Genomic DNA, 11,541 nt, shown 5'->3' on the forward strand with positions numbered 1-11,541 from the left:
TCCAAAGGTCTGAGAACTGCAGAACCAATGGTGTAAGTTCCAGTTCAAAGAGAGGAGAAGACCAGTGTCCCAGCTTAAGTGGTCAGGAATACATATATATAAGGTAGGGACCCAAAAAACCTGGAATTGTCTTCTAGAGGGTGGGCCCTTTGTAGTATAGGCTTCCTCCTGGATGAGAGTTCTAGGGACCAATCTGTGTCAGTGTGCCAGCTGGCATTGTCATGAGAGGCTGCATTTGGCTTCAGTGAATTTTTTTTCTTTAAGTATATTTTATTGATTATGCTATTAAAGTTGTCCTGATTTTTCCCCCTTTGCCCCCTTCACGCAGCACCCCTCACTCCCTCAGGCCATCCCCCACATTGTTCACATCCATGGGTCATGGGTATAAGTTATTTGGCTGCCTCATTTCCTATATTGTACTTTACATACCCTGTACTTTACATTGTGTAACTACCTATTTGTACTTCTTAATCCCCTCACCTCTTCACCTATTCCCCCATACTCCCCTCCCATCGGGCAACCTTCAAAACACTCTCCGTATCCATGATTCTGTTTCTGTACTTATCATTTGCTTAGTTTGTTCTTTAAATTCAATTCTTGATAGATATGTATTTTTGCCATTTTATTGGTCATAGTTTTTATTTTATTTTTCTTAAGTCCTTTTAACATTTCATATAATAAGGGCTTGGTGATGATGAACTCCTTTAGCTTTACCTTGTCTGGGGAGCACTTTATCCTCCTTTTGATTCTAAGTGACAACTTTGCTGGGTAGAGCAATCTTGGCTGTAGGTCCCTGCTTTTCATGATTTTGAATATTTCTTGCCAGTTCCTTCTAGCCTGCAAAGTTCTTTTTTTCTTTTTAGTTTTTAAAAGTATATTATATTGATTACGTTTTTACAGTAGTCCCAATTTTTTTCCTTCTGCTCCCCTCCACCCAGTACCCCTTTCCCTCCAGCAATTCCACCCCCCCCTTAGTTCATGTCCATGGGTGTGCATGTAAGTTCTTTGACTTTACCCTTTCTTGTACTACTATTAAGATCCCCTTGTCTATTCTGCACCCTCCTACTATGCTTATTAATTCCTGCGCAATTTCCCTCCTTCTCTCCCCTTCCCCTTCCCAGCTGACATCCCTCCACATGTTCCCCATACCTATGATTCTCTTCCCAGTTTGGTTGCTTGCTTAGTTTGTCTTTGTTTTTATTTTTTAGATTCTGTTGTTCATAGTTGTGATTGTTGTCATTTTAATATTCACAATTTTTCTTACATAAGTCCCTTTAACATTTCATATAATAAGGGCTTGGTGATGATGAACTCCTTTAGCTTTACCTTGTCTGGGAAGCACTTCATCTGCCCTTCCATTCTAAATGATAGCTTTGCTATATAGAGTAATCTTGGTTGTAGATCCTTGCTTTTCATCACATTAATATTTCTTGCCAGTCCCTTCTTCCCTGAAAAGTTTCTTTTGAGAAATCAGCTGATAGTCTTATAGGCACCCATTTGTAGGTAACTCTCTGCTTTTCTCTTGCTGTGTTTATGATTCTTTCTCTTGAATCTTTGGCTTTTTAATTATGATGGGTCTTGGTGTGATCCTCCTTGGGTCTAGCTGGTTTGGGACTCTGCGTGCTTTTTGGACTTATATGTCTGTTTCCTCCGCCAAATTTGGGAAGTTTTCCTTCATTATTTTTTCACATAAGTTTTCAATTTCTTGCTCTTCCTCTTCTCCTTCTAGCACTCTTATGATCTAGATTTTGGTATGTTTAAAATTGTCCAAGAGGGTCCTAAACATCTCATTTTTTTCAGTTTTTGTTTCCTCATTCTGTACTGGTTGACTTTTTTTCTTCCTTATGTTCCAAATCATTGATTTGAACCCAAGATTCCTTCCTTTCACAATTGGTTTTGTGTGGATTTTCCTTCGTTTCATTTAGCAGAGCTTTCATTTCTTCCCTTATATGTTTGCCATAGTTAAGCATATCTGTGAAGTCTGTGAGCATGTTTATCATCAGTGAGCTGGACTCTGCGTCTGTTAGGTTGGCTATCTCCTCGTAGCTTAGTTCTCCCACTGGAATCTTGATCCGTTCCCTCTTTTGGGCCATACTTCTCTGTCTCCTCATCTTAACAGGCTCCTGTATTTGTTTGCCTCTGTATTTTAAGTAGAGCTGTCGCACCTGTTACATTGTAAGGGGCAGAGGCTGAGCTATTGGTCAGTACAGGTGACCCATTCCACCATGTTGTGGCATTGAACATGGGGGAGGGATCTGAGAGGGAAAAATGCTGCCTGCTCAGCACTCACCTCTTTTGCAGGCACTTCTTCCACCTCCATATGGAACTGGCACCTCTCTAGCTGTTGCCCTGGCCATCGTTTCCAGAATGGATGGGTCTGCAGATGTTCTAGGACTGTGGGGGCCCATTAAACAAGCAGAATCTGCTGAGAGACTGGCAATTTCTTCTTCTGTCACTGATTTGCACAGTCGGAAGCAATGAAGCTTTACTTACCCTGGTGCTGGAACCATGAGCTATGCGGTCTGGTTTGGTGCTGGGAGCGCTCCCAGGTGTCCCTCCCTACTTTTAAAAATGTGTGACTGTGCTTTCTGCCAGCCTTCCACTGCCGCTGCTGCTGCCGCCGCCGCCACCACACCGCATCCCCTCTGCCCCAGCTCTGCCCCTTCTACCTGTCTGGATGAGTATTTCTTCTTTATATATTTGTTGGTTGGACTTCCATGCAGCTCATTTTTCTGGAACTTCTGGTTGTCTCTAGTTTGAAGTAGTTTTATCCATTCTTAATTGTGGGGAGAGATGCAGCATGTCTCTCTAGGCCTCTATCTTGGCCGGAAGTCTTGAAAAAAATGTTTTAAGACTCAACACGTTTGCTCATTTCATGATGGGTGATTTACAAGGGCACCTGCCCAACACCACGCTGAGTATTCAGCAGTTTTTGAGCAAAAAAGAGGATGACCCCAGTGCCCCACCCTCCCTATTCTCCTGATCTCACCCTGAGTAACTTTTTGTTGTTATTGTTTCCCTGGATAAAAAAAATTCTCAAAGGGAAATATTTTGCTGATGTGAAAAGGTGAAACAAAAAATGGCAGAAACACTAAAAGACATCAGAATCAATGAGTTCAAAAACTGTTTTGAGCCATGGAAAAAATATCTTGATAGGTGTATGTATTGCATTAAATGGAGAGTACTTTGAAGGTGGCTGAAGTTTAAACATATAAGAATAAATACACATTTTTTAAATAAATAAATTCCCAGTTTTTTGGCATACATATATATACATATGTGTGTGTGTGTGTGTATGAGAGCAAACTTCTTTATCTGCCTTTTTATTCTATTATTCAGGCCCTTAATGGAGGGTATAATGTCTGCCCATATTAAGGAGGGTCATCTGTTTTACTCTGTCCACTCTTATAAATGTTGATCTCATCTAGAAGTACCCTCACAGACATATCCAGAAATGATGTTTGACTAAATATCTAGGCACCTTGTGGCCAGTCCAGTTGACATATAATTTAATTATCACAGATGAGACATAATCATGCATAGTGACTAATTGCATTGCGAGGGGGTGGGGAGGAATCCTAGATAACCCTCAGATTTGGGGGATCAGACAGTGGGGTAGATGGTGGGACCATTCACCAGGAAGGATCACAATAGAGGAGGAACAGTTTTGTGGGGAGCATGTTGAGTGTGTGGTGTGGAGTCTGTCTGAAGGAAACTAAAGAGGGAAGACTAGGCTAAAGCAGTAGATATCAGAGTTCCTTAAATTACCATAAAGATAAGAACCAAAGTCTTGGGTGTGGACCCAATGGACCAGGAGTGAGGCCAGATAAGCAGGGGGGAAACTACGGGAGTGTGGAGTCCTGGAAACCAAAGGAGGAAGAAAACAATGATTTGAAAGGCTTCTAAGAAGTCAAGTAAGATGAAGAGTGCAGTGGATTCATTGGATTCAAGGAGGTCACTGGTGACCTTGGCCTGGGGGGTTTCAGCTGAGTGGTGTATGAGAAAGCCAGACTTGAATGAGGACAGGAATTTTTGGGGATGGAAACAGTGTGCATGGTGGGGGCAACACAATTAAGGTGTTGAGAGAGGACAGTGGGATGAGTGAGGACAGGTTAAAAAATATTCAGGTCATTTTAATTCAGGACCTATTCAATAAGTTCCTACCATAAGTGAGGCAGTGCACTAAGTTCAGGGGAGACAGACAGAGGTGAGAGAAGCTGACAAGGTGCTGGGAAAGATGTGACAAGTTTTCCATGTTGGAATCATCTTGGTGAGGCGAGGAGCTGAAGGCCCAAGAGAATGCAGAGAGGTCACTGATAGAGCTGGGGCTGGAGCCTGAGCACAGGGGCTACCAGACTTGTTAGTGGCATGGACAGCTCATCTTTTGTAAAAGGGCAACTGGGAAGGCCTTGTGGACTGTGAGAAAATCCTAGCAGCCTGGGCTTTAAGCACTAGCTCTGCTAGGAACTGGCTACTTTACATTCCATGAGCTCTTACCTGCCTTTTCTAGGTGGGATCACTGAGGCACAGCTAAGTGAGAAGCTAGAGCTCAAATGTCATGGCAGGGGTTGGGGGCTGTAGGACTGCAGAGCTGGACTCTGATCAACCCCACTCTCCCTGGTGTGCACTGCTTGTGTTATGACCTGTCTGCTGGCTCTGTCCTGTGAGAGTGAAGGCATGTCAGAATGGGGATGGGTCTGAAGGATGTTTGCTGAAATTCTCTTGAGTCAGTTCCTCCCTGGAACCTCCCCTTTTTCCAGCAAGAACCCTGAATTGCCTGTCTGAAGACATAATTTACATCTAAACTTTCCCACTGAATTGCTAGGTGAATGGAGTCATGTCCCAGCCCTCTCTGAGCCCCAGCTTGTCCATCTATAAAATGGGGGATACTGGGAAGACTGTATGCTTCATAGATAGGAGGGCTAGTTTCTTATCTTTAAAAAACATGCAATTTCTCAGGCCTGTTTCTCCTCTCCTCGTCTTTCTCCAGCTCAGAGGAGAGGCTGCTATTTGTGCTTTTGAGCTGGTCAGCGTCTCAGACTTGGCACTATTTTTTTCCAATTCTTCATTATTGTTGGCCGTTTCCCTTTGGCCTCTGATTCCCTTGAATTTTATGTACACATCACATTTCAGTCACTGGACATGGAAACAATTGAAATCAGATGCCTTTTGACCTGAGGAGTCACCCCCACAGGCAAAGCTGAGGGTTTCTTCAAAGTCACCTTGTCCAATGCCCTCCCTGAGGATCAGGAAAGAGATCCTTTCCCATCAGCTTCAAGGGTTCCTTGAACATGGGGTAAAGTTGACCAAATAGACAAGTGATTAAATCCCTCTGAGTTTCCCAATTTGCTTCCAGCTTTTGGGGGAAGGGATTCTTGGACTAGCAGAGAAGAAGAAGGAGCAGTAGGGACATCAGCTGGCTATACTATGAGGCATGGGGCAAGCTGCCCCCTTTTTGCTCTTTGTTGCTGCTCTTAGCTCCACATGCAGGGCCATTCTGAGTTACACAGTGGACTATCAGCCAGTAACAATTATCCTAAACTCACTGCAGATCCACCTGACTTATTCAGACAGCCCAACAGAGCAGAGGGAAAATTTAGGGGCTGATCTGAAGGAACACAGAGAAACATAGCATTTCGGTGGCCATGACCCTGCCTGCAGGTCTGTCAGCCAGGACTGTGGCTATGTATAAATGTCTTTAACCCACCTCTGCTGGAGCTGCTATCCACAGACTGGACCAGAGTTCAGGGGGCATGACCAGTGCCCCCTGACTTTCTACCAATCTGAGCCCCCTTGAGAAGTAGTGAGTCATCCTGGAGATGTGTAGTTAGAGCCTGAAGGTGCTAGGGAAAATGGTCAGGCCCTCCCTCTTAGGTTGACAGAGCTCTAGGGAAATACCATACTCCCTGGGAGGCAGAGTGTGGCAAGAGCAAGACTGCCACAAAAACAACTCCTGGTATTGTCCCCATGGACACATGGACTTTCTGACTGCCGACATGTTTCTATAAGCCCTCTACAGCATGAGCTCCATGAGGACTGAGACCTTGTCCTTACCTCCAGTGCCTGACAGTCATTCTTGATTCAAGACAGCCATAATGAATGAGAGGAACCCATGCTTGGAAATCGAGGTGCTCCCTATAATCTCCTGCTGGTTGCCTCATCCCCATGGGGGCTGTGTTCTAAGGGCGACCTCAGGTGGTTCTACCACTTATTTCCCTCTCTCTACTCATGAAGTGACCCTCCTTTCCTGGGCCAACTACAATTCCTGCAGTTTGCTGTCTTTCCTGTCTCTTCAAGAAAAGGAAAAACAGCTGCAAGGCTCTGCTAGTCCACCTTCCCCTTCCCCTCCCCCTTCTCCTTCCTCTCTGGCTGGGAAGGGCCTGGGGCTCCAGGGATGACCTCAGTACCAGCTGCTTCCAGGAGCAGGAAGGAAAATTATTTACAGGTTCATAAGTTTTGTTTTCAAGTGGAGAGGAAACTCCCTGATGCCTGGAAGATCTGGATTTGCAGCCAAAATTGGATTTGCTTGCTTGGGTTTGAGATAGTAGATGCCAGAGATAGGGCTCTGAGCAGAGAAGGCAGCAGACAATCGTGCCCATTGACTTTTTAATTTTATTTGTTTCTTTTTCTTTTTACTGAAAATCACACCTGCAGTTCAAGTGTAATAAAATTAAAGGGTTTTATAGAGCTACAGTTTAATAGTATTGCCTGTAATAATTGTTTCCTGTTTCTTTTTTAAATTTGTTTATTTATATTCAATATTATTTTGTATTAGTTTCAGGAGTACAGTATTCCCTCACTAATTGCGGGTATTATGTTTTAGACCCCACCGCGAAGTAGGAACCTTACATTTATTTTACACTCTTAAACCTACATAACTTTAACAACATACATATACAGTACCAAAAAATCCCATGATATAGGGAAAAATCCTCAATAAATAATTAAATATAATATTTTTTAAAATCCCATGATACAGTGAGGCCATGATAAGTGAACTGCAATATAGAGAGGGACTACTGTACAGCAGAGTGGTTAGACAATTATATACTTTACAAAGTATTTCCCCCTTATTTCCAGTATCTACCTGGCACCATACATAGTTATTATAATATTATTGGCTATATGCCCTATGATGTACTTTACATCCCTGGGACTATTCTGTAATTACCAATTTGTACCTCTTAATCTCTTCATCTTTTTCACCCAGCCCCCAAACCCCACCCCTCTGGCAACCATCAGTGTGTTCTCTGTAGCTATGAGTGTTTCTGTTTTGTTTGCTCATTTATTTTGTTCTTTAGGTTGCACATATAAGTGAAATTGTAAGGTATTTGTCTTTCTCTGACTTACTTCACCTAGCATAATAACCCCTAGGTCCATCCATGCTGTCACAAATAGTAAGATTTCATTGTTTTTTATGGCCAAGTATTATTTCATTGCATATACAGTAGTCCCTCTCTATATCACGATTCACTTAGTGTGGCCTCACTGTATCGCGGGATTTTAAAAAAAGATTATATTTAATTATTTATTGCGGGTTTTTTGCTATATCATGGGATTTTGCTGTACTATATACATATGTTGTTAAAGTTATGTAGGTTTAATAGTGTAGAATATGTTTAAGAATATAAGTAGTGTTTATAAAAATGTGGAAAAGGTTAATAAGGGACTGGGAACGGTTTATAAGTGTTTACAAAGCCTTAATATATATATAAATACTAAAATAAATGTAAGTTTCCTACTTCATGAATTTTCACCTATTGCGGGGGGTGGTGTCAAGAACTAATACCCGTAATAAGTGAGGGAATACTGTATGTACCCCAACTTTTTAATCTACTTATTTCCATGCCCATTGGTTTTGAATGCCCTCTTCCATGGAACCCCAGTATAAGAAAATGAGAAAGGCAGGACTGTTCTTGGAGAAGAGAAGCTGGAGTCTTCCCTGAAGTTCAGTTAGCCCCAATACACCTCTTTGAAACCAAGAAACAGAATTTGAAATATGATTTTAGCCCAATCTCCCATGTAAAGATGGGGATCTGAGGCTCTGAGCAGAAGCAACTTGCCAAAGGTGACACGATATCTGAGCTAGAAGTCACTCCCACAAGTACTAACACTAGGCCAGGGTCCTTGTCACCTCCCACTGCTGCTTGCAAGGGAGGTAGGAGCAGGTAGTACACAGGCAGGCCATCAGACCTCAAGCTGGTCAAGAGTCTGAAGAGAATACATGACTGGTTAAATAGCTGAAAGAAGCCAGTGGTGAGAAGGCATTGGTGGAGGCAGGTGGTGGGGCAGGCAGAGCGACAGACACAAGACAAGAGCAGACAGTCAGATAGGAAGGTACCATCTCTCTATGCTACACAGCTGCTCTGTGGGGTGCTGGATGCCCTCTAGATTTCAACACAAAATTGGATGCAATTAACTGTTTTGTCCCCAGTGGAGGTTCTGTGTTCACTGTCACCTTTAGGGAAAATGATGACATGTTTTCTTTGGAGATCCTTAGCTTGAAGAGAGAGAGAGCTTTTGCCCCTATTCTTTTCTGTTAATAAAACTGCTCTTATTTTAACAAAGATCCAAGCCCTCCAGCAGACAGGTCACAGGAAAGATACAAATAAGATCAATAAGCATGAAAAATTGCTCAGGTTTACTCATAATTAAAGCAATATAAATTAAGGCAACAATGCAATAAATATAATTTTCACCCATCATAATGATGCCTTTAGAAAGTTTCATAATGCAGTATCTTGATAAGGCCGTATAAAAACCAGCACTTTCTTCCCCTTAGTGAGGTCCCACTTGGTGCAGCCTCTTTGGTGGGGACATTGATCATATTAGTCAATATCAGTCAAAAAAACACACATATCCTAGGACTCCACAATACCTCTTGTATGCACCTGCTCTACAAAACCATTTACCCATGTGTGCCGAGGCATATCTAGTAATGTTCACTGCAACATTGTTTATAAAAGTCAAAAGCTCTAGATACCCCAAATGTCCATGAGCAGGTTAATAAACAGGGGTGCATCTGTGCAGCAAAATACTGTGCTGTGTTTAAAAGACTGAGGTACTTTTGTTCTGATGTGAGAGATCCCCAAGGCACACAGTTCACTTTAAAAAGTAAGTTGCAGAACAGCCCTATCTCAAATGCATGATCTCATTTGTGTAAAATACTGCAAACACACACACACACACACATTTAAACCAGATGTTCTCTAGACCCCTCCCTCATCTTCCCAGAAGCACCTGTCTAACCTCCTGGGGGAAGAGCTTTGGGTCCTGTGGTCCTCTGCTCTGGGAGCCTTCCACTGGGTTCTAGGTCTCTGTAGCCCATCACTTACGCTTGGCCATGGGTCATCCTTCTGGCCCCCATAAGGCTTGGCAAATCTCTCTGTACCCAGGGATGCTCTAGCCCTTCAGGACCCCAAGGCTGACATACCAGACAGTGAGGGCTTTTCAGAGTGTTTGGAATTGCAGTTTGGGGGCAATTTCAGGAGAAAATTATGATAGAGTGAAAAGTTTAGCATGCTAGAGAGACATGTTAAGGGACAAGTTCAAGCCCCTTCCTCTGCCTGACCTTAAAGAAGCCACATATCCTCTGCACTGTCTGGGCAGCTTACCTATGGCAGTTCACCTCCTATGTCCATACTCTTTTCTAGCCCAAAGCTCCCCCACTAAGAAAGAGTGAGAAAGAAACAGCATGCAGATTTTGTCACCTATCACCCAGTCATCTTTGGTTCCCAAGGTGAAATACTGGGGTTTCTGGGTGGGATTGAGACACTGGGATGGGGGAAGTCTCCCCATCCATTTTGCTTGGCTTTAGGTAGTGGGTACCTTTGCCACCAGGGGCCAGTGCTTCTGCGTGCACCTGGCCTAGTGCCCCAATACCCAGGAAGCCTTGACTGGTCAACGCCAGTTGGCAGTCAGAGGGGGTAATCTGATCTGAGGTTAATAATGCGAAGTCCTGCCTGTGCCTGTCCACACTATTTTGACTATGCCGACTTGAGTGCTCTCCTAATCCAGCCACCCTATAGGGGAAAGGATTGTTAGCTTTATTGTTCAATGGGGAAACTGAGACCCCAATAAAGGAAAGACTTGCTCAAGGTTAAATAGAGATCATGGCGAGGATGGGCAGGGCATAGGGTTGCTAGATAAAATACAGGGTACCCAGTTTAATGTGAATGTCAGATAAACAATGACTAATTTTTAGTGCAAGTATGTCCCAAATGTTACATGGAGCATACTTACACTAAAACAATTTTTGTTGTTTATTTGAAAAGTTCAATTGGCATCCTGTATTTTTACTTCTTCAGTGTGGCAACCCTGGTCCAGCAGAAACCAATGGTTCCTGGTTCTCAAACCCCTAAGGTGCCCTTCAGAAAGCTCAAATTTCATGGCAGCTGCTCTGCTGAAGCTGGAAAGAGCTTCTTTAGGGGACCTTGCCAACGCAGGAAAGACCTATGTCAGCTCTGCTCCAGAGAGCTTGGTCCCAGAGCTGAACAGGTGAAGCCAGGGAAGGGAACAAGGTGCTAATACCACACAGCCCTCTGTAAACAAGTCCTGACCCCACCTTTCCTCTTTTCTTGCCTTTTCCTTCCTTCCTTCCTCCTTCTCTGCACCTTACTTCTTTTCCTTCCACCTGGTCCCAGCTGTGCTTGGCTCCTATTACAAAAAGCCTCCTCTTTCCCTAGGGGCTCCGGGGCTGTTCCTAAGAGCTGAGGGTTCCCAAGGGCTGGTCCATACAACCTTTGGTGGTTGCATTAGCCAGGGTTCTTCAGAGGAAAAGAAACTAATAAGATGGATGGATATATATGCACATGCATGTGTATGTATATAGAGATTTACTTTAAGGAATTGGCTCATGCCATTGTGGGGCTAGACAAGGCCAAAATTTGTAGGGCAGGCCTGCAGTCTGGAATCTTAAGGAGGGGTTAATGCTGCAGTCTTGAGACAAAATTTCTTCTCTGGGTAAGCTTAGTATTTGCTCTTAAGGCCTTCCAACTGATTGGATGAGGCCCACCCACATTATCAATGGTTAATAGTCTTCAACACTTAAAGTTCACTGATTGTAAATATTAACTACAGCTACAAAATACCTTCACAGCAACACCCAGGCTAGTGTTGGATGGAATGAATTGGGGACTGTAGGCTAGCCAAGTGGCCACATAAACCTCACAGTGGTCTAATCACTAGGCAAGCTGAGGGAGAATTTGGACTTATATCAGAAGGTGCGGGGTCTAGGAACCCTAGAGATTCCAATGTCAACAGGCAGGTCCCTCTTTTCCTGCTTTCCCTCTTTTGGTTTTCATTGTTCCTGCACAAGCTGACTCAGGGCATCTAGAGACCAGCTCTTCTGCCTGCGAGCTCTGGAATGGGAAGGCAGGCTATACTCAGATGCCTTTGAAGGATGCCTCTACCCAGAGCTGGGCTTGCAGGATCCATGACAGGCCCGGGATAACCCTGCTTTGGCTACTGGCTGACTCCCTATGCTGCTTACAGAGTAGCAGGGGAGAAGGCCGCGAACCTAGCCAACAACATACAGCAGGA

The sequence above is a fragment of the Furipterus horrens genome, unplaced genomic scaffold, assembly GCF_987537825.1.
Source record: "Furipterus horrens unplaced genomic scaffold, mFurHor1.1.pri manual_scaffold_17, whole genome shotgun sequence".
NCBI lineage: Eukaryota > Metazoa > Chordata > Mammalia > Chiroptera > Furipteridae > Furipterus > Furipterus horrens.